Consider the following 24,882-nt stretch of genomic DNA (forward strand, 5'->3'; position numbering starts at 1 on the left):
TACGATAAGACAAACAAAAATAAAGTAAGCCCAGAATATAGTATTTTTGAAGACCTAAGGGGATTCCATTGTCTATAGCTTTTAAATTTTCTTAGTACCAAATATCTTAATATACTAGTTCAATTTAAATCAATGTTAAGTCATTGCAAATACATATTTAAGTCCTTGAGAATGGTCTTATTAGCCAATTTTTGTCTTCGATGTGAAATTTACCCTCTGAAACAGGTAATGTTTGTTTGATGAATGGAGGTACACAAAGGAGGCTATATTAGGCATCTAAGATCAGTCACTAACTCACCATGTCATGTCCCCACACCTTAGTCTTCATGTCTGTGAAGTGAAGGGCTTTGTTGCTTGGGTGGTTCACCGAAGGGAATCAGCAGAAAGACCTAGGTAGGAAGGACTGCAATGTGTGGAGACGCCTGAGCTGACTCCCTGTACATTCCTCAGAGAGCAGAAAGCTGGATTCAATAAAATTTCTTGTTGTAAACCAGCTCTGCTTTATTATATAAAAAATAAGGAAAAGCAAAAGCATTTACGATATCTTGATACCTAGTGGGTTCCTCGTCTCAGCAGGTTAAGAAATTCTTGCTTCAATGCCCATAATCTCCCGGCATAAGGAAGAGGCATCCACTCAGGACATGGTGGCAGCACTGACACCTGACAACTCACTTCCCTCCATCCAGCCTGTTTTCTCGTACGAGGAACAAGATGAATGTCGTCTGACCTCCCTTGCTCTCTTGTTAACTCCAGATTCTAACAGGATAATGGGTAAAGAAGCTTTTATGAAAGCATAATGTGGGTTATATAGGTGAGAATAAAGGTGAAAAATGCTGACAGCTGTGACACCTTGGACTTCTTCAGCTAATTTTAAAAGTCTTTGACTTTTAATCTTCAGCATTGTGAATTGTAGATAAATGTACATTATCCTTTACCATTGCCAGACAGTTATGTGTTTCTTTCATTTTTCTCAGATAAAAATATAAAATCTCCTAGATGCTGAAAATAGGTCCCTTTTATACCTACATGCTTCCTTTCTGTTTGCCCCAGAACCCATGAATCCCACTGTGACCTCAGTTCCTCCATGTGAGATGCTGTGTGGTGACCACAGGGTGGAGGTAAGATTCCAATAGGAAAGCTGTGACATATGAATCACCAGCTCTAAGGAGACCTAAACCACAAGGTTCTCTGTAGAGATTCTGAGCCATTCAAGTTTTCCATGATATGGGATGAAAATCAAGCAATCATGAGAAGAGGCAAAGCTGACGGGAAGTTGGTATAAACTATCTTGTCCAGAGACGTGAGTGTGTTTGTGTGTGTGTGTGTGTGTGTGTATGTGTGTGTGCTTCTTCCTTATAATACTTACATTGTCATTGTTGTTGCATTTTATCTAACACAAAATCTTTTTTAATGAATTTAATATAACCATTATGCAACTTGCATTCTACCTGCAAAGCCCAGTCTGTTTCACACAAACCCCCACAGAATATTCATTGACAGATGCAGGTATTTCTTTTAGAAAGAACCATTGTAAAACAATGATGTGACTCTGCTTTCTCTTTCTCTGGCCTACACACAGAGTTCTATTAGAAGCTATACAATCTTCCCCAACTTTATATGAAAAGTTTAGAACCCTAATAAAGGCGTTGGTTTGTTGAAACGCTTGATTCTTTTTTTTTAAAATAACTATCACTTGTGCTATATTTACATATAGTGACAACTAGCCATGACTATAACTTTTGTTGTAAATAGTCTTAATTTTTGTGGAAATTAAGACACAAGGATGATCTTCTCACTTGTCCATCCAGCCCCCTTCTCATGCTCCCCTTCTTCTTAAGCGTCCAAATCTCCAGCTGCCTTGATGTCCTTTGGCATGAATCCTCCTCATACTTCTCATATTACAAAGCTGGCTGGAGATTCATCTTTGCAATTTCCATTAACTGAAAATATCTTTATTTTAGGAGGATATTTTCCCCCGAATATAAAATTTGGAGTTGGCAGCTCTTTTACTCTTTCAGGTCTCTCAGGATATTATTCTGCTGTCTCTGGCCTCAAATTTTTCTCACAAGGCACTGGATATCATTTAATTTCTGTTTCTCTGGATGTGACACTTCATTTTAGCTTTCAGTAATTCAGCTATGATGTATCTTGTGTGGTTTGCTTTACATTAATATATTTATCTGGGTTTCATTAAAATGTAAGTGAATCTTTTACCAAAAGATCTTTTGGAATCTTCTGTGTTTGAATGTTTTCTCTGACCCTTTAAGAATATTTTAGCTCCCAGAACTGCACTTTCAATTAACTTCTTTTTATTGTTCAACAGTTTCATATGTTTATATAGCAAATTTTAACAATTTTCACTTTCTGTATTCCCCTCTTACTACTTTCAGATACTGCTCTGAGCAGAAGCTCAACCCTGAAAGAAAACTCTGATCAAAACTAAGTCTAGCTGTCTCAGCCTTCCCAGCTGATCTGTCTGTAAGCCCCCAATTTGATAGTGTTAATTACTTGTTCTTCTAATCGAACTACCCCAGTCTCTGCTGGACTCTCTATCAGTTCCACTGACGTTTGCTAACAACCATTCTGTCTATCTCCTTGCTACTTGCTATTTATTCTTTCACTGTTGGTTTTTATACACTAAGTATACATATTATTCAAAACCCCAAGATTAGCCATTGCAGATCATTTTCTTGGCCTTACACAACAGCCTGTTAGTGCATTCTCTATCAATCAGCTTTTTTTTTTTTTGCTGCATATCTTCTATGCGACAGGCACTGTGGCAAGTGCTTTACATCTATTCTGAATCACCAGTTTCTCTACAGCATCTTTATCATGATAGCGTTATTGCTTCTGCTGCCCAGATAAAGAAACAAGGCCATAGGACACATTTATTTTCAGTTGGCTACCTAGTTCTTAAAATAGATTTTGAAGCTATACATGCCCACTCAGAACCTCTTGCCCAGCTATCCTTTAGCATTTTGCAAAGATATATTATACTGAAATACTTATAAAATTTGCCTCTAAGGGGAACTCAGAATTCAGCTAGGTCTTTTCCTACATTATAACCATTTAAGAAATACTGGTAGAGAATGGAATTTCTGAAATAATGTAGCAAAAAACTACAGTGAAATATACTTTGTGGTCAAGGAACTTATGGGTTCCTAGAATTCTAAGATAATAGATGTTCTCCTGCAGGATTTTATATTCTCCACATCAAGCAATGCCCATACTGGATTAGAAGAATCCTCAGTCATGCCACAGATGTTTTCGATCTTAACCCACTCCCTGAAACAGTTCCCAAATGAATAAGTCATGATTTATTTTCGAACTCCTTCCATGGACCATTTTAAAATTACAACAAAATGTTTCTGTGCATCCCTCACTACTCAAGTCTCCTAAGAATGTGCTAATAAGTAGCAGATACAAGCAGTGCAAGGAACTGTAGGAAGTCAACCAGATGGTAAGTACCTTCTATCAAATGGAGCCCACTTAACAGGAGACAGTTCTGTGAGATGTCATGAGCTAATCACTGTCCAAGAGATAGGGCATTTTGTTCACAAAATAAGAGTTAAGTAGTGTTAATATTGTAATGTCTCCCCAGGAGGAACATATTTGGAAAAAGATGGATATGACCTTTGGTTTAGAGGTCTTAGAGCCTACTAACCAATTACATCTTCTAAAGCGATTTTCTGAAAGGCTAAATTTGCAATCTATGGCACCACTGGTTAAAAATGCCCTTTGGCAATACTTCCTAAGGAAAAGCTCCCTTCAGTCACAGTGACCCCAATCAAGCAAGAAGCAGATTGCAAAAGATCAATAAATCATGAACTGCCTATCAGGACTGGCAGCCTTTCTGGTAAAGTATCTATACTGGAAATAAGAACCCATGCAAGTGAAGGCTGTCTAACCTGGAAACCAATGAAACGTGGCTCTTGGTGTCACGGTTCAAAGGCTCTCACTGCTTCTCAATCTAAACATTAAAATTGTGCTGACTGTGTAACATGAAGGTATCCTTCATCTCTTCTATTTGCAGATAAGATGTCTCCAGGGTTTAAATCCTTCAGGCATGGGCAAATCTAGATCGCCCTCTCAAAGAGAAGGGGAAGCCACTTTCTGAAAGTTGGTTGAATCAATAAATATTCACCCAGAGGAAATGACTAACTGTCCAGAGCAAGCCAGTTGATCAAATTAATATCACACTAAGACAAGTGAAGATACATTAAGGATTACATGAAGCATCACAAAGTACCTAGATACAGAAAACATAGGTAGAAGCTTTCAAAGTAGAAATGGAAGGAAGACACACTGTTGTTCTATACCCCATCTCTCTTCTATGACTGTGCATTAGAATCACATTTTCCTGCAACCAAGCATCTGGTTGTCACTGTGACCACTTCCCTACTGAGAACTCAGCTCAAATACTTAGAGAGCTTGAGGTCTGCTAGAGAAAGACCTGGAGTCTTCCTGTGCCTTGGGGTTTCACATGTATCTAGATTGAGAAGATAGAAGAGAGAAGGCATGTCCTGCCTGTGTCTATATATCTCTGCTGCGTTATACACCACCCCCAAATGAGCATTCTATGGATAAACAAGATACAAGACACTAGGGATCTTAAGAGTGTGTATAGTTTAATAGCTAATGTAGCTACACACCCCTACCACCACCACAACCCTCCCCCAGATGCCTATGTCCAAGTCTCACTGTCTTTTCATTCTCCACACTCTGTAGCTCGCTCTATGCCTAAATCTTTGTAAGATATTATTGAATGCCTCTTTGTATGGTACAGAATGAACGGAGCTCTCCACTGCTGTTCAGCGTAAGTGCTTTTTTTTCAAGTAATATTTTCTAGTTTGCATAATCATTGCAGCAAATAGCCAGCTCTTGGTACTTGGGTGAGTTTTGAGATCTTCTTTCATAATATGTAGCAAATGGATAAAACTTCAGGATATGATACAGAATGAAATAATACAATCAAAGAATGACACATTTCACATGGTCCTATTTATATGAAGTATCTAAAAGACTGATATCAATTCCTTGAGCAACAAATATAAATGTCAGTTGAACAAAACGAGCACATTCCTCGAGTTCTGCTATACAACATCATATCTAAAGTAAACAATACTATAAATACAGTTTATAAAATATAATGTAAGTATCATGGTGTTTTTATCTCAGGAAAACAATTATATGCAAGTAAAATGTATTTAAATGAAATTTTTCTCTTAAATAAGAAAGATTTAAGTGTTGCACTAATAACCATATTGTGAGAAGATTATTGACTTCTTGACATGGAGGGACATAGGTGTCACTCTGAGAAAGCTCTGAGTGAAGTATGTCAGTATCTAACCAAGAGCCAGAGGAAATAGATGTTCCTGGGATCAAGAGAAAACACAGCAGTCGTGTTGCTAATCATATTTTAAAGAAGAAAAATCTTCAAAACATGAAAATTAAAAAAAAACATGGCACTGGCATTGAACTTTGAGAATGCAAATTTCAAAAAATGAAAATGAAATTCTTCAAAGAGTAATAAAGGCCTTGCTGTAGTGGTGTTGTTTTCTGTCTCCCCTTAAGCCATCCTGGAAAAAAGAGAGCTCAAAGAGGAGACACCGAGGTTGCAGAAGAGTAATGACAATTCTTTCCCTTACCAATTACTAAAGAACTTTGTTTTGTGTTAGCTATGTGGTGAGCCTGAAGAAATAAAAGTTTATATGATGAGAATGTCCACCAAATATAGAGCCAAGTAAAAAACTCCCCATTGCTGCCTTCTCCTTGTTCTATAGTGTGGTTTAGGTTTTACCCAGTAGATTCCCTTTTGCATCTTGTTCAGTGTCCTACACAACAAAATTTCCAGTGTTATATATAGTAATGTAATGTTCTCAGAGAAAACTACTCTGATGTTGTCAGAAAGACTAATTGAGAAGCTGTCACAAATATTCCCAATCTGTTTTAGGATGAATCATTTCTCTAGTTTTGGGGACCATGTAGAACAAACACTGAAAAAAAGATTTCTAACTATCCTAGAAATAATCATAACCAATTTGCAAAAGGCATTTTGTAGTGGGTTTGAAAGATTTCCTCTCAGGATCACAAGACTTCCACAACAAGTAGTGGCTTGGGACTCAGAAATCCTAGCTAGATAATGGTTCAGACATTATATCAAGACTCTCCTATAGTAAAATCAAAGTTATAGACATACATGGAAAACAGAAAATCAGTTTTAGGAAATTAAATGCAAGTCTTCTAATTAAATTTCTGTACTAGATAAATAGCACTAGTGTTTCATGTTTTTCTTCCTTGATATTCATATAGTTTTGGGGATCTATACAAAAAAATCACTGCTGTTTATATGAAATTCAGTTGTAACTGGTGGTCTATATTTTGCCTAGTAACCCTTTTGGAAACTGAAATAATGAACTGAACTAAGTAAACCAACCTTCAAGCTCCAAATTACTATAATTCTAATCTCAGTCAGTTTCTTTCCAACTCTCATCTCTGTGAACTCAAGATGCTCTGTGTCATCCCCAAAGAGACTGCTTCAAAGTCCAGAAGAGATAAAATTTGGAGGAAAAGTTGACAGTTTGAGAACTTTTCACATGCAGTGATCTGAGGTCAGAAAAACTCCCTTTGGAATCTGATTATCCTAGAGAAAACAGAATAGCCCTTCCTATTGACAGATGACCTGCAGTGTAAGAAACTTAAGGATAAAAGGATTATCTTTGATGCTAATTGGTTGTGGAATTAGGAGTCCTCTTTCATCCTCTGAGTTGACACCAGTTTTAGAAAACAACTGATGCTATAATCCTCGAGTCAAGATCATTTATAGCACATTAGGACAATTGCCATACTGGATTAGTGAGGAACTACTGAGGCCTTTTCAGGAAGCAGCACTCATAGATATTCATTCACAGACATTGCAAAGTAGTAGAAATGTATTCATTCCTCATATTTAGGCTAATGGGCTGAGAGAGAGAGAGGGAGACAGGGAGAGAGAGAGAGAGAGAGAGAGAGAGAGAGAGAGAGGGAGGGAGGGAGGGAGGGAGGGAGGGAGAGAGAGAGAGAGAGAGAGAGCGAGATCTTATGACCTTATGACAGTAACTAGAAAATTAGAAGAGATAACTTGATGGTGTAGGCTGGGAATCAGACCAGATCTTAGATAAGTACAAATGCAATGTGAAATGTGTTTTGATGAGGGATGATGCAGGGTTCACAAAAAAGTCATACAAACCTGGTCTGCTAACAAAGAGTTAATTGGGAAGGTATAATGGGCAAACAGGGATGTTTGAATTAAATTTTGACTTATGTGAAGAAACCAAATGTTGCAAGGAGTTCCAGGCAGAGGGAACAACAATGATACACAAAACACTGAAAATAGATCCTGTGTATAGATGACCACCAGAATTTTGGGATATAAATTACAAGCACTGGCTGTTCAAGGAACAGGAAATGGGTAAGCTAGTATACATGGACAGACAGTGAAAAACACACAAGAATAATAAGTGATGAATGAAATTATAACAATAGCAACTCTGATGAATGTAAGTGAAGAAAAGAGCTATGCTGAAACTGGCAAAGATGGAAATAAATCAAAATAGCATGCAAAAAAGGCCAAATGTCCATCATGTTTGTGTCCCTGCATCAAAATAATTGGATGTTCTCTTTCAGTTATCCAACCCTTTTTTTGGATGGATTAAATTACAACCCAGAATAAGCACAGTGTCTGTGTCTCAGACTAAGGATATATCTGTGGCTGCTGGAAGTTAACAAAATGTCTGTGTCTTACCTTTTGAGAGCTAGTGCAGGAGCAAACAGAGAGCACATTTGGAGAGTGAGCATTATATTGTACACCAACCATGTAAGACCTGGATCTAGGAGCATGAATTATATTTAATCCTTGCAGTCTTGTGAGAGAGCAATTGTAATTCCTTCCTTGACACACAGAATTAGAAAACTTTTAAGTTCCCCCAACTTCTGACACCAGATAAAAGGGCATAACCTGAATTTGACCCCAGTGACAGAAATAAACCCCCTACACACACACACACACACACACACACACACACACACACACACACAAGTATGCCAGGCATTCATTCTCTATGTCTCCAGCAAAAACATCCAATGAAAAGTAGCTCTTGGTGTAACAGAGGTGATGCCTATGCAAAGAAGGAAATTAATTTCATTCTGATTTCCCCTGATCTGTGCTGTATGTATCAAATCATGGGGCTCTTTGCAAAATTAAGGGCATTAGTTATCCTACCATTCAGCCTCAGCGGCATTAGACTTGCATGCAGACATTCCTTGCTAAGATGACGAATATCAAGTTTTTACAAAATCATTCATCAAGAGGTGAAACCTAAGCCTGATTAGCGTTTCAATAAGAATGCTGGGACTAAATAGAGAATAAGCAGATGATCACAGCAGCAATTAGGCACCTTCGAGACAGCCACGCTTTTCCTCAAACCAACTGAGTTTGAGCAAATGAGGACTTTTTTCCTTCTTTCTTTCTTTTCCCCCTGCTGTGAAATGAACTGCCTTAAATAACTGATGAAGTGACAGCAAGCCTGTTAAAAGAAATGCTTGCCCATTAAGTAAGGCTTAATTAAGCAGAGCACGGGCTAATCACTCTTCCATCTAATAAGTGATACACCCTGGTTAAGCCCATCCTGCATGTGAGGCGTGGTCTGAGAGGCCTGGAATGACACCTAACAGGTAAACTACAAAAGCCACACACAGAGTGCCAAGAACTATGCAACACCACACATAAATCACAGCTATGAACATGCAAATAAGAGGTATCAAATGTTAATACTGGGCTCCTGGTTATTCTCTCAAGATTTATTCAGAAAAATTAAGTAGAACTCATTCACTTTTCTTCTTAGATAAGCATTCAATGTTAACGATTAAAAAGTCTGGCTCTGGTGATATGATAAACATGAGATTCTTCATACGGATGAAGATCAGAGGTACTGGGTTTGTCACCTTATGTCTACCAGTAGCATAGAATTGCGTATGTAAACACACTTCAGTGGGTGTTTGATGAATGAATGTGCAAGGGAAAAAGATATAGATCTATACACATTTGTGCCTGAATGGAATATCTAGAAACAACATTGAATGATATTAAAATGTCGATTTTGTCATCCCAAAAGACGTTGATGTCCTATCTCCTAATACCCTGGATATGGCCTTATTTGAATATAGGATCTTTGCAAATGCTTACATTAAGATAAACTATCAAATTTGCCAATAAGAAAATCTAATATGACTCATTGCAATAGAAAAGAAGGAACTGACATCAAGAAATTATTGATTACAAATAAAGGCAAGTGAGAAGATTCTGGAAATGAAGGGGAGGCATGAACCCACTCTTCCTCAAAGCCCATAGTAGAAACCAATTCTGACTATGCTTTGACCTGATACTTCCAGCAGGACTGAGGAACAATAAATTTCAGTTCTTTAAGCCATGACTATGTGGTCTGTTGTTACTATGGCAACCACAGACATTAATACAAACAGAGAAGGACAGATTGCAGACTGAGTTAACCTGGAGAAGGTCCTAGTGCTCTGATGTCCCTCATCTCTCCATTATCCTGCCCACTAACCACCAGCTCCCTGCAGTCTGACCAACATCCCACTTTGTTATTCCTTATTATGAGTCCCCATTTAAAGTCTGAAATTTCTTTGCATTAATACAAGAGTCAAACAGATAATTTATAACATCATAGAAGTAATTTTATACAATAAATGCTCATCAAATAACTGTGTTCTATAATTATCAGCATCAAAGTCTTAGCCTCCAAATATAATGATGTCATATTTCCCATAATTCTTATTCTAGTAGCATCAATTTGGATTTAGTTGGGCTACAGGGAGCAGGCTTGTCATGCGGGTAGTGTTTATATAGGTCCTTTGTCATTTATGGGGAATAACTGTACATCCTGACTTTAATAGTGGATCTGTTCTGCTCCATTTCTTCCATTCTCATTCTCTTCCCATTTCTCAATTTACCAAGAAGAGACACTGGAATCTGCAGAAATCTCACTGTGTTGGAACTGACCTGGGGAAACTGACATTCAACAGAGTCAGTGAAGGACTGGAAGTAGAGAGACAGAACTCAGACATCTATGACATTGGACTCTTGGGAACCCAAATAAAGAAGAGGACGCAAACTCTAATTAGTATTTACTGAATGGCCTGATAAGAGAAGAGGGATTTTCTGTCAATCACAGAAAAGGGTTCAGCTGCACTCAGGTTTTCCAGCCCCTGAAACTAAGGAATATAATCTGGCTTTGTAGTCACTATCTTGTTTACTCTCCTCAGATTCTCAATGAGATTGGTATTTATTTCTACCTTTTGTTTTTGCAAATGAGGAAGGGAATCCAGAAGATGGTTGGCAATTAGGCTAAGTTATGAAGTACATCAGTACTTGGAATCCAAATCTAGCAGAATCACAGAATGTCAAAACTAACTATAGTGACCCGTGGCCTGCTAGCACCCACAGCATCCACTAGAAGGCCACTGCTACAAAGTGGTTTGTAATGAGCAGGTGCTGATGCTGAAATTAGAAGATTGCATTACAAGCCCATCTGCTAGTAGTTTATACATACATGCTTAACAAGACACAAATGCTTTATGAATGCAGGTAGTATTCACACTATGGAATATCTTTAGTGGCACAATTAAGATAATATAGCATGCTCTGATGTACTTTGCAATTGACAATAGACTTTTATGAACATTTTATCATTTTATACATCAGCTGAATGACAAAGATGAGGGTTATGTTTCTCCTAATTAAGTCAATGGAGCAAAGAATCAGCCAGATATAGTCTTTAGTGCTCAGATTCTAGTGAGTAGATATTTGTTATTTGATAACTATTGCTGATGCTGGAAATTTTTTCCTCAAGAAATGAGAAGGCACCTTCCACAGAGACTTGTTTTTAGTGTCCATGATGTGCAGAATTGAAAAGTCAGTGATGACACTGACTTAGACTTGTGAATCTTAGTTGAATCTCAATGTTATGCAGAGTTCTCAACACACACTGTTCATCGATGTATTCACAGTATTACGGGATTTTTACTCATCTTATTCACATCTCATGGATGGAAAAAATGAAGCTTTAAAGTTTTTTGGTTTTTTGGTTTTTACGAGACAGGGTTTCTCTGTATTGTTTTGGAGGCTATCGGTCCAGCCCAGCCTCGAACTCACAGAGATCCGCCTGCCTCTGCCTCCCAAGTGCTGGGATTAAAGGCGTTCGCCACCAACGCCCGGCTTGCTTTAAAGTTTTTATAGGACTGGAGAGGTGGCTCAAAGGTTAAGAGCACTGACGGCTCTTCCAGAGGTCCCGAGTTCAATTCTAAGCAACCACATGGTGGCTCACAACCATCTACAATTCAATCTGGTGCCTCTTCTGGCAGAACACTGTATATGTAATAAACAAATAAATCTCCAGAGATCTACAAGGATAACACCTACTGGCAAACTAAACAATAGTGGAGAGACTATACTAATAGCACCTCCTTGATGATAGGGTTGAAGACTATCCTATATGCCATCCTAGAACCTTCATCAAGGGACAGATACCCACAGTTAAACACTGAACTGAACTCCTGGAGCCTAGTGACAGAGATGGAGGAGTGATGAGAAAAGGGGTCAAGACCATGATGATAAAACCCACAAAGACAGCTGACCGGATAAGGGGGAGCTCTTGAATCCCAGACTGATGGCTGAGAGGCCAACAGGGAACTGATCCAGACTCCATTAATGTAGTGGCAGGGAAAGCCATAGAAACCACTGGGGCCTTGGGTAGTAGATCAGTGTTTACCATGGTTTATGAATGATCTTTGGGAGCCCATTCCAAATAGAGGGATGCTCTCTCATCCTGAACACATGGGGAAGGGCCTAGGTCCTGCCCAGGATGAAATGACAGACTTTAGAGATTCCCCCCAAGGAGGGCCTCACCCTCCCTGGGGAATGATGTGGGGGTTGGGTGGGGGTCTGGGGTCTGGTGGAGGAACAAGGGAGGAGGGATGGGAGAGGAAGCTGGGACTGACATGTGAAACATTCACATTTCTAATTTAAATAAAAACATATATTGAGAAAAATTAAAGGTCATGCAATATAACATGTTGAATGCAGTATTAAATTATTTTAAGCTTCCAACAAAAAATCTTTAAAAAAAGTTTTTATAACTCACCCAAATTCATATTACTATGGCTTGATCAACTGATATTAAAGGTTTCTTTATCATTATTGGACTTCCACAAATGGCCCTATCTGACCAGCCCCTTTAATACCCTCATTTTTTTTATGTTGTTTTATCAGTTACTTTGTAAATCAAGAATCTCTTGAATTAACCTGCGGCTTTTATCAGGTCAGAAGTACGATGTGGATTTTGGTGCACAGTGTTGGCTTTGGACTTCTAGCAAACTAGGAAACTCTAGATGCTTGTAGGAAGAGGAAAATTGAATTCAATCCCCCATAGACTGTTGTTTGGGGCAAAAGAAATGAACTATGTGCTAACAACAGAAACAATTGTATTCAAATGTACTGCAGGAGATAACATTAAGTCACAAAATAAAGGTCTGCCCCCCTCCCTCTGTCTCTTTTAGGTGACACATCACTGTTGCCACAACTCATGGAAAGAGGCATATTCTATGCTCCTGCAATGCAGTCACTTGTCATAGCTTCAGAAAATTCGCATACTCGTGTAAACAGAACCCAAAATATTCAATTCAAAGACAAGTTACAAGAACTCTTTCCACTGTTAATGAGCAATGAACTTGGAACCTAACTAGGGTCATTCAGATGCTGAAATCACAATCTGTTTTCATTCAAGCAGTCATTTGACTCTCCCTAAAACTAGAAAGGAAGAAGTTTAAGATAGAAAGACAAGCAGCAAAACTAAGATTACAAGGCAGATGAAGATGTATTTAAAAGAAAACACTGAAGCAAGTGGCCTTGGACATTTGTCAGATATCAAGGGGACAACTGAGTCCCATCCTAGGGCCTGCCATGTGTGTCATCCCATGAGAGAGAAACATGACAGCTTGGTGAAAGTGGGTCCTGTGCTGAAGATCGAAAAATCTCTTCTTGGATGTGTATTATCAGTTCAAACTCTGCCTTTTGTCACCAGCCTCAGAATACTATGCAAATGAATAAGTATTTCTTTCTGTTCTCCTTCCCCACAATGGCCAACATCGTATAAATTAAGTATAAGGGTGGTATGCAGCATGCTTTTGAAATCTCAATGTGTTTCCTCCTCTTTTCACATTTTGCCTATTCAGTCATTTATCTACAAAGGATGTACTTTTTTTAATAGAAATATTCAGCTTTAACCCTAGCCTGGGAAACCTGAATTCATATCCATTCAAAAATGAAAAATCACCCAATGCTAACCTATTTCACATGGTATTTCTTACCCTTGAAAAAGAAATACTAATGATTGGGAAGCCTTGTTATTAATGCTACTGGTGGCTGCAAAGAATGACATTTTTTTTTTCTTGTGCCACTATCACTATTTTGTAATAGGAAGCTAGTTAACCTATCACAAAAACAACCACACATCCATCAATCCTTTTAGTATCACTTATTACAGTTCATAGACTTTTTTTCAGTGGAACACAAAACTCTAGAGGCAATCCCTCAACCACCATAGACTTCTTTGAGTTTACAAACAAAAGTCAATGCTCAAATAAGAGGCAACACTTGACCAAGGCAACAGAAGTTTCATCCAGAGAGTGCCTTCTCTGCAAGCCAGTTTCCCTCCAGCCATTACTGGACAGGGAGAAGTGCTGTCAGAGGACAAAGCTATAGTAAACTGTCTGACTACAAGATTGTGTGTAAGCAGGTCTCATCATCAATAATCCCAAATTATTTTCTGAGTTGTTACTATGTACTAGGGAACCTAGATTGATGTTCTACTTATAATATCTCATCTGATCCTTGCAAACATCCTAGAAATAATAGTATTTCCCCAAAGATACCTCACAATAAATTCTAAGAATTTTTGAATACATGATCTTATATGTGAAAGGATATTTGACCAATAGATTGACTTATTGATTTTGATGGTAGTTCTTTCCTATAATCTGATAATTGGTGGCTGAGACTGAAGATAGAGAATTTGCGGAAGACAATGAGCTACACTATAAAATCTTTCCTCATAAAAAATAAATTAAAAGATCTTGAAGTGGGGATTAATCTGGTTTGATCTGGTGTATTCAGCGCAATTACATAGGTCCTTATGAGAGGACAGCAAGAAGACAAGACAAAAAATGGAGAGAGAAGGGAGGTCATGGTGATGCTCTCTGAAGGTGGAGGCAGAGAGCATGATCCAAAGGGGGAAGGAGGCATCTTAGATGCCCAAAGGACAAAATCAGGATGATCGATCCTTCTCTACATCTTCAAATGGAACAAAGCCCTCCAGCCCTGCCTACAACTTAACTTCAATCTCGAGGACCCATTGTGAATTGTGTGTTTTTTCCAAACAGTAAGATAAAATTCTTAGTATGTTGAGCCTAACGTGGTATTTTGCTACAGGGTCAGCTGCAAGCTAAAACAGCCATTTGAAAGATTAAAAAAGTGGAAACTCCACGGGGTGTAATTATTTGGCTGAGGTCCCAAATTAATTGACATAATGAATGCAACATGTTTCCACAGCTCCTGCTCTTATGCAAAGTACTATAGTACTTTGGGAAAGGAGAAAACAAATACAATTTCTTTCATGGTACAAAAACCGCAAGTCTGTCCTCAACCCTGAAAAAAGTTTTCCACTCTTTTCTCTTTGTGTGCAAGAAAGTGTGGCTCCCAGAGATTCAAAGTAACAAAGAAGCATGTGAAAAATTCCAGTGAAAGTCCAACATATCCTGACTCACTGCTAGCCCCACACATCCTGATGCTTCTGAAGTCTGCAGAACATTATCATAGACACTATCCTTCTGCTAGGCAAAGCTTTTGCCCACTGCATCCAACAAACTGCAGCCACAGAGATCCATGGAGGAACCTGATTTACAACACCTGCATGAACTGAGATAGCTCCTACACATCCTCCGAAACTCAGATATGATCTAGAGTCTATGAATTTTTCCAGATTTTGTCTACATAATCCCAAAGTTGGAAACACCCGGATTTCATGATTTTGACACCTACATCTTGCCATGATTATCACTCTTTTCCTGTTCAGGGAGGCTTCCCATTGACAAGCATTAGTCTGGGTATATCAGAGATATGCTTCCTCTAATAGTTACAAAATTTCAGTAACTTAGGTATTATAATTATACAATCAGTAGCCTGGTAGATGAAGATTGGAATCCAGGTGTCATTACTCCGGCTATGAGCCCATCAGTGGTGGGAAAATGTTCCAAGATTACCAGGACCTATTTCAGGAAATCCCAATCCTTTAAATAGTGATAGAGAAACAACTGATGGGTGGGTAGATACCAATTTCCTGTAGTTCCTTCAACGCCAACCAAACTGCAGAGAAATGGGGAAAGAGACCATTTACTCCTTAAAATTTCCATTTACTAAGTCCCAGTTCCCTTTCATTCTGGAAGATCTAATTATATTTATGCTTCTTGAATTCATCTAACCAGCAGGGACTGCCTCAACTGAGCTCTGGCGGATCACAAACAGAGCTTTTGTTCTGATCTTACTGCTTAGGTTAATGCATCCTGACTTCTCAGCTGAAACCTGGTGCTGCTGCTGTTCCTCTGTCTGCAGGGGAAGAAAATGCTCCCTAAAAGAAAGGGAAACCCAGCACTGTTTACAAATCCTGAGTTTACAAATCCTGTTTAGCGGGATGAGAATCTGACCCTTATTGAAGTTAGGAAGGTGAGAATGACATCAAAGCTCTCTCATGAATGCAGGGGAGATAATGACTTAAGTGGCTTTAATCTAGACATGCATGTTACAATGGAAACACATATCTTCTCTCTTTACAAAGGACAAACTAGGCAGCACTCGCTTCAGTAGTTGACAGACAAGCAATCTCATTTTAAGCCTTGTTTCTAAAGGCCCACGGGTCCCACATCTCTAGGGTTTCACTTAAAAAATGTCCCTGGCATCAGGGACATGAGATGCATAGACTAGTTTACAGAGAGATGGTGCTGAAAATGGATGCGGAAGACCAAAAGAGATACTCGAATACCTGAGAAGGACAGCCTAGTATCCCCTACACATACAAAAAAATATTTTTTAAAGCAGTTGGGGTATCCCTAAACTCTGCAGATACATATACAAGGGTCTCACAGAAGTGCTATAAGAAAAGATGAGTGAAATGACGAGATGCAGCTTTCCAAAGCTTAAAACCTTCTGCAGGAACAAATCCTAGCTGCTGTTGCTCATATCCATCTTATTTCTACATTCCAGGGTATGTATTTTCTTGGAACCAGTAGGATAAAGTAGGAAGAATTTGGACATTGTAGCAATGAAGACTGGAGATGAGGCCCCAGATTTGAAGCTTCTTGGACAAATCACACTGATCTTGTACTTGGCTCCTTATCCACAGAATGAATATGTTTCCCCATTTTACTACATGACGCGTTTGAAATCTTCAATCAACCTGCTATATGCTTTCAGAATGGGTCAGTTTATCCCAACTCTCCAGATATGTAACAAATCTGCTATAATTTATGTGTATGATGCATAACACATTTTAAAATCATGGATTAAAATAATATTCAAGTGTCACAAATTGTCCATTTTGAAAGTAAAGACTTAGCTAGTCTTTATGATGAAATAATGTGTGAATTCCTCTCTATCTAATTCTAGACAGTGTCCCTGTCCCTCAAAAGCAACACATCTTAGTCATTAGCAGTTAAGGTTTCTAGAACATACATTGCTAATCAGCATCTCTCTACTCTTCAAGGCCTAAAAGTTTTTTCCTAAGTCCAGAATAAATTATTTCTAAGTTATAGAATGTGTATACATTTGGGCTACAAACAGTGTTAAGCAGTTAAGAGAAATCCCTGCTCCAGAAGAACCAAGTTCTGATCCCAACACTCATGTCAGATGGAACATAACTGTCCACAATGCAAGCTGCAGGGAATTTGACCCCCTCTTCTTACCTCTAAAGGCGCCTACACAAGAAAACATAAATATTAATAAAAAATCTTTGAAGCACTCATACAACTTTCTGGAATGCCAAGCAATTGACAGCAGAAGTCTCTCTAGTCTTCCAAACTCAATTGTAGGTTCATTATTAGCAATGGTCATGTCTATTTTTTCCCACAGCCTTGAATACAAGTTTGGTAAGCACATGAATAAGGAATAATAGGCTCATGCCATTTCTTCCAAATATTGGCATGTTTGTCATCTGTCTGCTTTCCTGAATAGGCAAGCTTCCACAAGCTGTCATGTTCCATGATTATTTTCCCCTAACATGTGTTGTTAATTTTTCATCCTAATGAACTGTCCAGTTGAATTTAACAACTGGAATAGTGATCGGAATACAATAAAAATGGCTTATGCCTGGCTATTGTTAGAATTCTCTGTGTAATGCTGGCATATAATTGAAATAAAATATCTCAATGGCTACAAACACCATTTGTCAAGAATAAAGTATTATAAGTGCTGTTTCAAAAATTCATGCTAACAGGCTTTATAAACATTTAAGTGCATGACTATTATTCTCTGCTTGTTCAAGTGAAACCACTTTGGGTACCATACTACACGTCAGCCCCAATTTCCCACAGTATTACAGATGTAATCTTTCCTGCAGGGAGATACATCAGGAAAGCACAAAAGGCCAGGGTTAATACACAAATGCACACATAGGGAAACGATTTTGCAGTCATTGCCATCCTGGGAGTGGAGTGTTCCAGGACTGACTGCCACTCACATCTGACTGATGATCCAGGAGGAACTCAGAGATGTCCAAAGATTCTGCCCACCCAAGAAATTCAGATGAACCCAAGATCTACATCCTTTGTTTAGTAAATCAACGCAGCCATGCAATCCTATGGAACCATTCAAAGATTTTATGCTTGCTCTGTCATTTACTCTAGAAGTATTTAGAAAGGTAACTGGTGTGGATCATACTTCCCTTGGCCCTCTGAACGCAGACAAGGACAGATATCTAGAACTTTGAGGGTTGCCAATGACAGAAGTGACTTAGACAACACAAAGATTATTATTCACCAATGATTACAGTCTTTAAATGCTTACATGGAATAATGAAATATGGAAGAGGGGCATAATGAGTACCAAGTGGGTATTTTCTGTGAAGTAAGAGAAATCCTCTCAAAAGGCGGCATGTAAGTCAACAGTGAAATAATTAGACTTCAAAGAGACTCTCCATGCTGATAACATGGTATCAGCAGAGTCCCTGAAGAAGTAGGTGTGCCATTTAACAGCAATAGGCCCTAAAACTAATGGATGGGGCAAAGAGTAATCATAGAAAGGGGGACATGGGCAGCACAGTTAGCATCTGGCTTGATTCCCGATTCCAATTCAGCTGCAAAGCCATTAAATGGTTTTTCACTGCAGCCATAAGAAGTACAAGGAAACCTACTCTCTACCCTTATTCCATATGGCTGGAAGTTAAAATAAAATCTGTTTCTCCTCCATCATAATTTATCTTACCTGTTTCATCATACCTTTTGACTCTGGCAGTGATTTTAACTGGCATGCCAGTGTTACATTTCCATACCCTTCTGAGGAACCATCTCACACTTGATTTCCTGCTGTTTCATGACCCTCTTAACCCACACTCCTTCATGCACTTCATACAGAGTAGGGCAAGGTCATCCCAACATGGCTTCTGGTCTGTTGGAAACAGCATTTTTCCTAAGTTACAATGAACAGAACCCAGGTAATAGGAAATTTCTCTTAACCTTCCTTCAAAGGACAGGACAGCCAAAATGCTTGGGAAGAGGCACAGAGTACAGATGCAGGTTTAAATTCTGTGTCCAGAGCAGATGTCAGTAAATTTCTGTGTGACCAGACATTCTGATCACAGTTGTAGTTTTGTTCTTATCACCATAATAAGCATCTGATTATTAAGTTGTCAATGAAAACAGGGATGGAAAAAGTTAATCTTATAGATTCATTCAAGAACATAGAAGGCTTATTGCAATATATACCAGAGTCTGTGACAGATTGGATTGAGATGAAATTTAGCATTTGTATTCTAACTAGGGTACACTCTTGGTAACAACACCTGGAAAAGAAAACAAACAGACACCAAGGCACTCTTGAAGTGATGTGAGGTGTGATGTGGTCTCACAGTAGCTCTGATCACCCTGCATGGTCCTCTAGGCTAGAAAGACTTGATCCATCGTATTTGTCTCTACTAGAGATGAGTTGGCCCAGGATTTCCTTCTCACTCTTCCAGTGTATGTTAACCCAGGAAATGGAAACTCTGTCTCCCTAAGTAAGATGGAACCTACATTCAAAGCAAGCCTTGAAGTGGCTAAGCTGAAGAAGGTTCTCCACCAAAACCGAGGACCATAAATCCTGTAGTGAAGGAGAGACACTGGGTAACATAGTGATAGAGCTGAATCTCAAGTGTCATTCAAACTACTATGACAAACAGTGGTGTGATCTAGGGAAGAAAGGTAGCTAACTGAAGCATTTCCTAAACAGAGTCTGGGGATAGCTTCCTTTTTCTCTTTCTAGCTTCCCAGTCACCAGTAAGTGATCAGCTTTGCTACAGAATGCACTGCAGTCATGGTGTTCTACTGTGCCACAGATATAAAGCAACAGAGACAGCCAGGCACTGCAATCTATAGATCTGAGGGACAAATAAACTATCTTCCATGTAAATGTTTTATCTCAAGGTATTTGAGAAGCATAACACCTTTCTACTACTTAGTTTAAAAAGAATACCACTCGTTTGGTATCTTCAGTTTCTCAAATATTTTGGTACTGACAAAATAGTTAAAGGAAAAATGAAACAGTTTTTTGGCTTAATTTGATTAGTTGCTGTCTATTCAGGAGAAACACCAATTTTGTTTTGTGAGTGAGAGATAAATATTAAATTCTGTCTTCATTGCATATTATAGTGTATTGGACCCTGTACAGACACAACTCTGCTTTTAGATTCTGCTTAAGCACTCTCAGCTTCAGTTTGCTCCTCCATACAGTGAGATGAATTAGATGCTAATTCATGTAGCTAGAGTGGAAAGTTTACAGAAAGTGCAATGCAAACTTTTAAGGGCTACTCAGTTAGTGTGAGGAACAAATCCTGTCTGTCCCTTTAAAAAAATAGGTTTGAAACCATTATCCTAGCGGTTAGTCTGCCAAAATTAACAGCAGTGGAAAATCAGGTGATTAGGTACTAAGTCTCATGCTTTCAAAGCCTGTTCACCAAGCAAGCATGCACATATACCCCAGCAGATACTATGCTATTAAATGCCCAAAGGGTATTCTCCCAAACCTTGCAAACTTGAAGAAAACTAAATGGTAGTGGATTAACAGAGGAAGAGCAGCACTGACTGACTTCTCCATTAAGCACAGTAAGTATGAAGTTAGGGCTCATAGTCACTTAGAGATCAACAAAAAGGTTCTAATTTCTTTTAAAGTCAAAAGGAAAAATGGAATTTACCATTATTTGTTATTTTACAATTTAAAACACATAGGGCTTGTTTGGTGTTTTCTGTTTGTTTGTTTAATAACTCAATATGTTTAATTTATGTTTTTGTATGTGGGTTGCTGTGGAGACAGGGCCATCCACCGGTACATACAAAAATGACCAGGGTCCATATCCTCAGTAAAGAATGAGCCTCTTTACTTGGTAACTACCCAGTGCCAATTGCTCTTCAGTGTGAGGAGGAGCTTGGAGATTATATACCCATCTGTGCTAGGGTACAACACTGGATAGAGCAGTTATGTTGTATTTCCAGCAGCCTGAAGAGAACTTTCTGAATCTATAAAAACTAACAAGCAGATGGGAAATTTCCAAGCTAGTTTGATATTGATTCCTCTATGGCCTTAGTATATGGACATAAGTATGCAATGACATTAACAATAGAGTATTACCAAGAGTTATGGTGAGCAGCTAAGAGCAATGGCAGTAACCAGAAAAATTAAGTTCAACTGTGGTCAGTGTATAAAATAAATGAAAAATATTAATTAATAAAATAAAATTTTGAAGAGAAGAATATTATACTTATTTTTATGCCAAAAGAGTTGTAAAACATAATTTCAGCATTTTAATGGATAAAAGAGTCTATGAGGGGAAAGGGTCTGTGGAACTTACAGTGAGATCGTGAGGAACCAAGATCTCTGTGAACACGGTTAAGAAGTTGTCATCACTATCATAGGATCTGAAATCTCTACAAAGAAGAGAGGATTTCATGTTCAAATCTAGACGAATGGGTGCAGAGAGAAGCGTGTGGGTGGGAGAATGTCAGGTTCAAAGAATCATGGAGGATCAAGAACAAACAGCAACATGTGGCTGGAAGGCTACTTGGTAGGAGGGAGGAGGGCTTCTGGAGATGCATCCAGTAGATGTAGGACTCATATCAGTCTAATATACCAGGCAATGATCTTGGAAATGCATCTTATGAAAGGGTGCAAGTTTCTAAATCTTATGCCTCAAACTAAAGCGACTAGATGTAATGTGCACTAAAAAAGCCACATTGCATCCCAGTGAAGATGCACCAAGGAGGAAAATGTAAAATTAATGTTCTTTAACTCTGAGCACTAGTCATTCTGCTCAGCTCAGCGTTGCAGTAGTGTGAAGGCTTGTCCAGCCTCAAGCCTTGCAGAGAATGAAACTATTCAAGCCTCAAGCTTTGCCTTTCATTGCTCAGGAATAATGTGCATACTTTAGGCCAATCAACACGAGTCTTTTTGTATCTTTTCCAATCATTTCTGGGAATGGCAATGCCAGAGATTAAACCTAGGGCCTTGTGCATGCTAGAAAAGCAATCTACTACCTAGGTATATGCCTGGGTATGTTTATTAAGTATGAATTAAGACATATGATTAGAGGTGTCAAGAGATTCAGCATGATATCTGCAATGGGTAGAAATATGATGCTGGGGAAACCAACCACACATTGATTTAGAGAGGTACTTACCACTAGCTTTCGCATGTATGTAACCAATTTCTTAAATGCTTTTTCTGTGAAGTACAAAGTATAGGAAGTGTTACTATGGCAACCTAACAGTGTTTGGCATGGTGCTCACACACTAAAATTCAGAGCTTCTCAAAAGGGTGAACTCACTGGCCCCTTCAAAATTTCTCTGAAGCTTCCAATTGGAGGCATCTGCCAGGTGTCTCACTGTAACCTTCTGGATCCTCCACAGACACAAAGAATTGGTGACAGATTTAATATGACTTGTTACCTTTCTTTCCCAGTCCTTTCTTCTCTCATTGCCTTCATCTCTGAGTTCTCCATAGGGTAAAGGGTAATCTGGGTTAGTAGCCTCTAGAGGGAAAGATAATCTTGTGGTTTAGGAACCATGTGATTCCATGGAGGACATACGAGCAAAGGCTTGATTTCCTTCAGAAACTATCTAGGGACAGATGAAATGTCTTATAGATTCCACCCTAAGGGAACAGCAGAGTTAGAAAGGGACAAAGGATGCCTGCTTAGATTTATGAGTTCCCTTAGGTTAGGAAGTATCATTAACTTATTGGCAGGTGCTAATACAAATTTAGCACCCAATACATGTGTGTCTATTGTCTAAATGAGCTAGAATGAATGTCCAGGAAATTATTCCTCTAAATTCCACCTTATTGTGCTCAGATTTAATCCTTTCTTCAACTGAGAAATATCTTTTTCTCACTTTCCTCTCCTGAAAGAACCCCCTTGGAGCTAAAAAAAAAAAAAAAAAAAAAAAAAAAAAAAGAAGCAACTATGTCCTGTAAAGACCATGAAAAAGTGTGCCCTGAATGCTTTCAGGAATTGTTTTCTGTGAGAAAAAAAAGAAACAGACCTGAGAGCAATCATTTTATATCTAGATCACATGGCTACAAAACACTGTCACATTGGCTTTTTGGGTTATTTCCTGCCTGTCCTGCTATTTAGAGATAACTTGAGAAATGCTGAGATGCTTTGATCTTTCAAAAGAGGGAATCCTATACCAGCCTTTGAGATGCTGTGTCGACACTGACAAGCACAACAGAAAAGATAATGCCTGGACACCCCCATGGAGGGCCTCACCCTCCCTGGGGGAATGAGGGGATAACGGGGGGGGGGGTTGGGGGGAGGGCACGGGAGGAGGGGAGGGAATGGGAGAGGGACCTGGAGCTGACGTGTGAAGCAACCTCGTTTCTTATCTAAATTTAAACTGAAAAATAAAATAAAAAAAAAGATAATGCCATGTAAATGGCTGCTTGTCGAAAATGAAGAGATTGGATTTCAAATGAACTGTCTGTTGCTTCTATGGACCACTGAGCACATAAGACAAGCACAGGGAATATGTCCTTCTTCCCAAAATGGTTGCCCTTGATGATCAATTAAGTCAGGGTCAAATTCTTCCCCAAAGGTTAAGGTCCCCAAACATGGTCTCCTTTGTCTACAAGTATTTTCAGGGCAGTCCAACTACTTCTGGCAGGTCAAGAAATATGCTCTTAGTTGCCAATGCATCAGGGCTATTTCTGTCCATAAGAACATGGAAGCAGAAACCTACTTGGGTCACTATTTAAATGAAATACAAGCTGTGTCCTGATTTGGAGTGACAGTTCATAAAACCCATTGCGTAGAACACAACCAAATGACTTTCATAAGTCAGTGACTCTAGGTGAAAGGTTCATGATGGTTTCTTGTATTGTTTTTTAAACACTTCCTTGGGTTTGAAATTTGTTATAGAGCAAACAGAAATGTTTTAACCAAATCAAGCACAATTAAAAGAAGAAAGCAACTTTCTACAAAAATGTGATGTAGAGGAGTATGCAGGAGACAACAGTTGGGTACCTGCATGAACATGAATGGCTATTTGAATGCATCTTCCTGTAACTGCTTAGAAATTCTTCCGACAGTTATGTATACACCAAACATGGTGGTGGCCTACAGGGATGCACATTAAAGCACACATGGTGGACAAAGTTTTTCTGAGCAACAGGTTTTCCATTTTAATTTTAAATCACCTTTATTCTATAATCTTATTTGTTTATGCATAAACAATTTTATAGCATACTTTAATCATGACCAAGGGTGGCTGAACTTCTGTAGTAGTCCCTTTACCTGGCAAATCATTCCTCATCTTCTCTTGGTCAGTCCTACCCATACTCAACTCTAAACCCAGTGACTACCTCCCTCACTGAAGCCTCTTCTGATTTTGTCTAGCACAGTTAGCCTTTCTGTTTGTAGCATTAACAGATGTGACTGTGTTTTGGATATGTTTCTGCCAGCCCTGCTTCAACAGAATTCAGTAGAGAATTCTTTACAGGTACAATTACAGCTTCACCGTCATATCCATATATAGACACTGATTTTTACATCAGGCTCAGTATCTAGTTCAAGTTATAAAATAAGTCTCATCTGTGAAAGATGGTTGATGAAAAGCAACTCCCCAGAACCCATTTGGTGCTGGAACCTACTATGCAAGTTATTAATCTGTTACAAGGTTTTCAAACATGGCTATACCATAATAACTGTAATAAATATCATCCTCTAACTTCCTTCCACAAAACTTGATTGAGAATGATAATCAAGATGCAAAAGACTTAGAAGAGGCAAACCAGTGGCTAGGAGATACCCCACTTATATATGTGCACAGGGGCAGAGAACCAACCTATCCATGGTCAGTCCTGAGATCTTCTGCAAGTACCTCAGTGTCCTTATCTGCCAGAACACCTAACGCAATACACCAGCCAGTCAAAGTTTTGGTGACATCCAACATGCTAATAACTGCAAATCATGTAAGGCTGTGCCTGCCTTAAAACAATGGTCAATAAACACCACCAAATTACTATTGAAAATGGTC

General features: G+C 38.8%; 1 protein-coding gene across 6 annotated transcripts in view; it reads right to left on the minus strand.

Annotated features, from left to right (window-relative positions):
• Cdh11 (cadherin 11) overlaps positions 1–24,882 on the minus strand; it is a 158,278-nt gene that overhangs the window by 57,242 nt on the left and 76,154 nt on the right. The window contains exon 4 of one of the 6 annotated variants that reach the window (XM_040740751.1): positions 18,587–18,769. The exons of the other annotated variants lie outside the window; for them this stretch is intronic. The gene's annotated coding sequence lies outside the window, so the exon portion shown is untranslated. The remainder of the gene's footprint in view (positions 1–18,586; positions 18,770–24,882) is intronic. 6 annotated transcript variants of the gene reach the window in all.

This window comes from Mesocricetus auratus, unplaced genomic scaffold, assembly GCF_017639785.1.
Source record: "Mesocricetus auratus isolate SY011 unplaced genomic scaffold, BCM_Maur_2.0 Super-Scaffold_100714, whole genome shotgun sequence".
Lineage (NCBI taxonomy): Eukaryota > Metazoa > Chordata > Mammalia > Rodentia > Cricetidae > Mesocricetus > Mesocricetus auratus.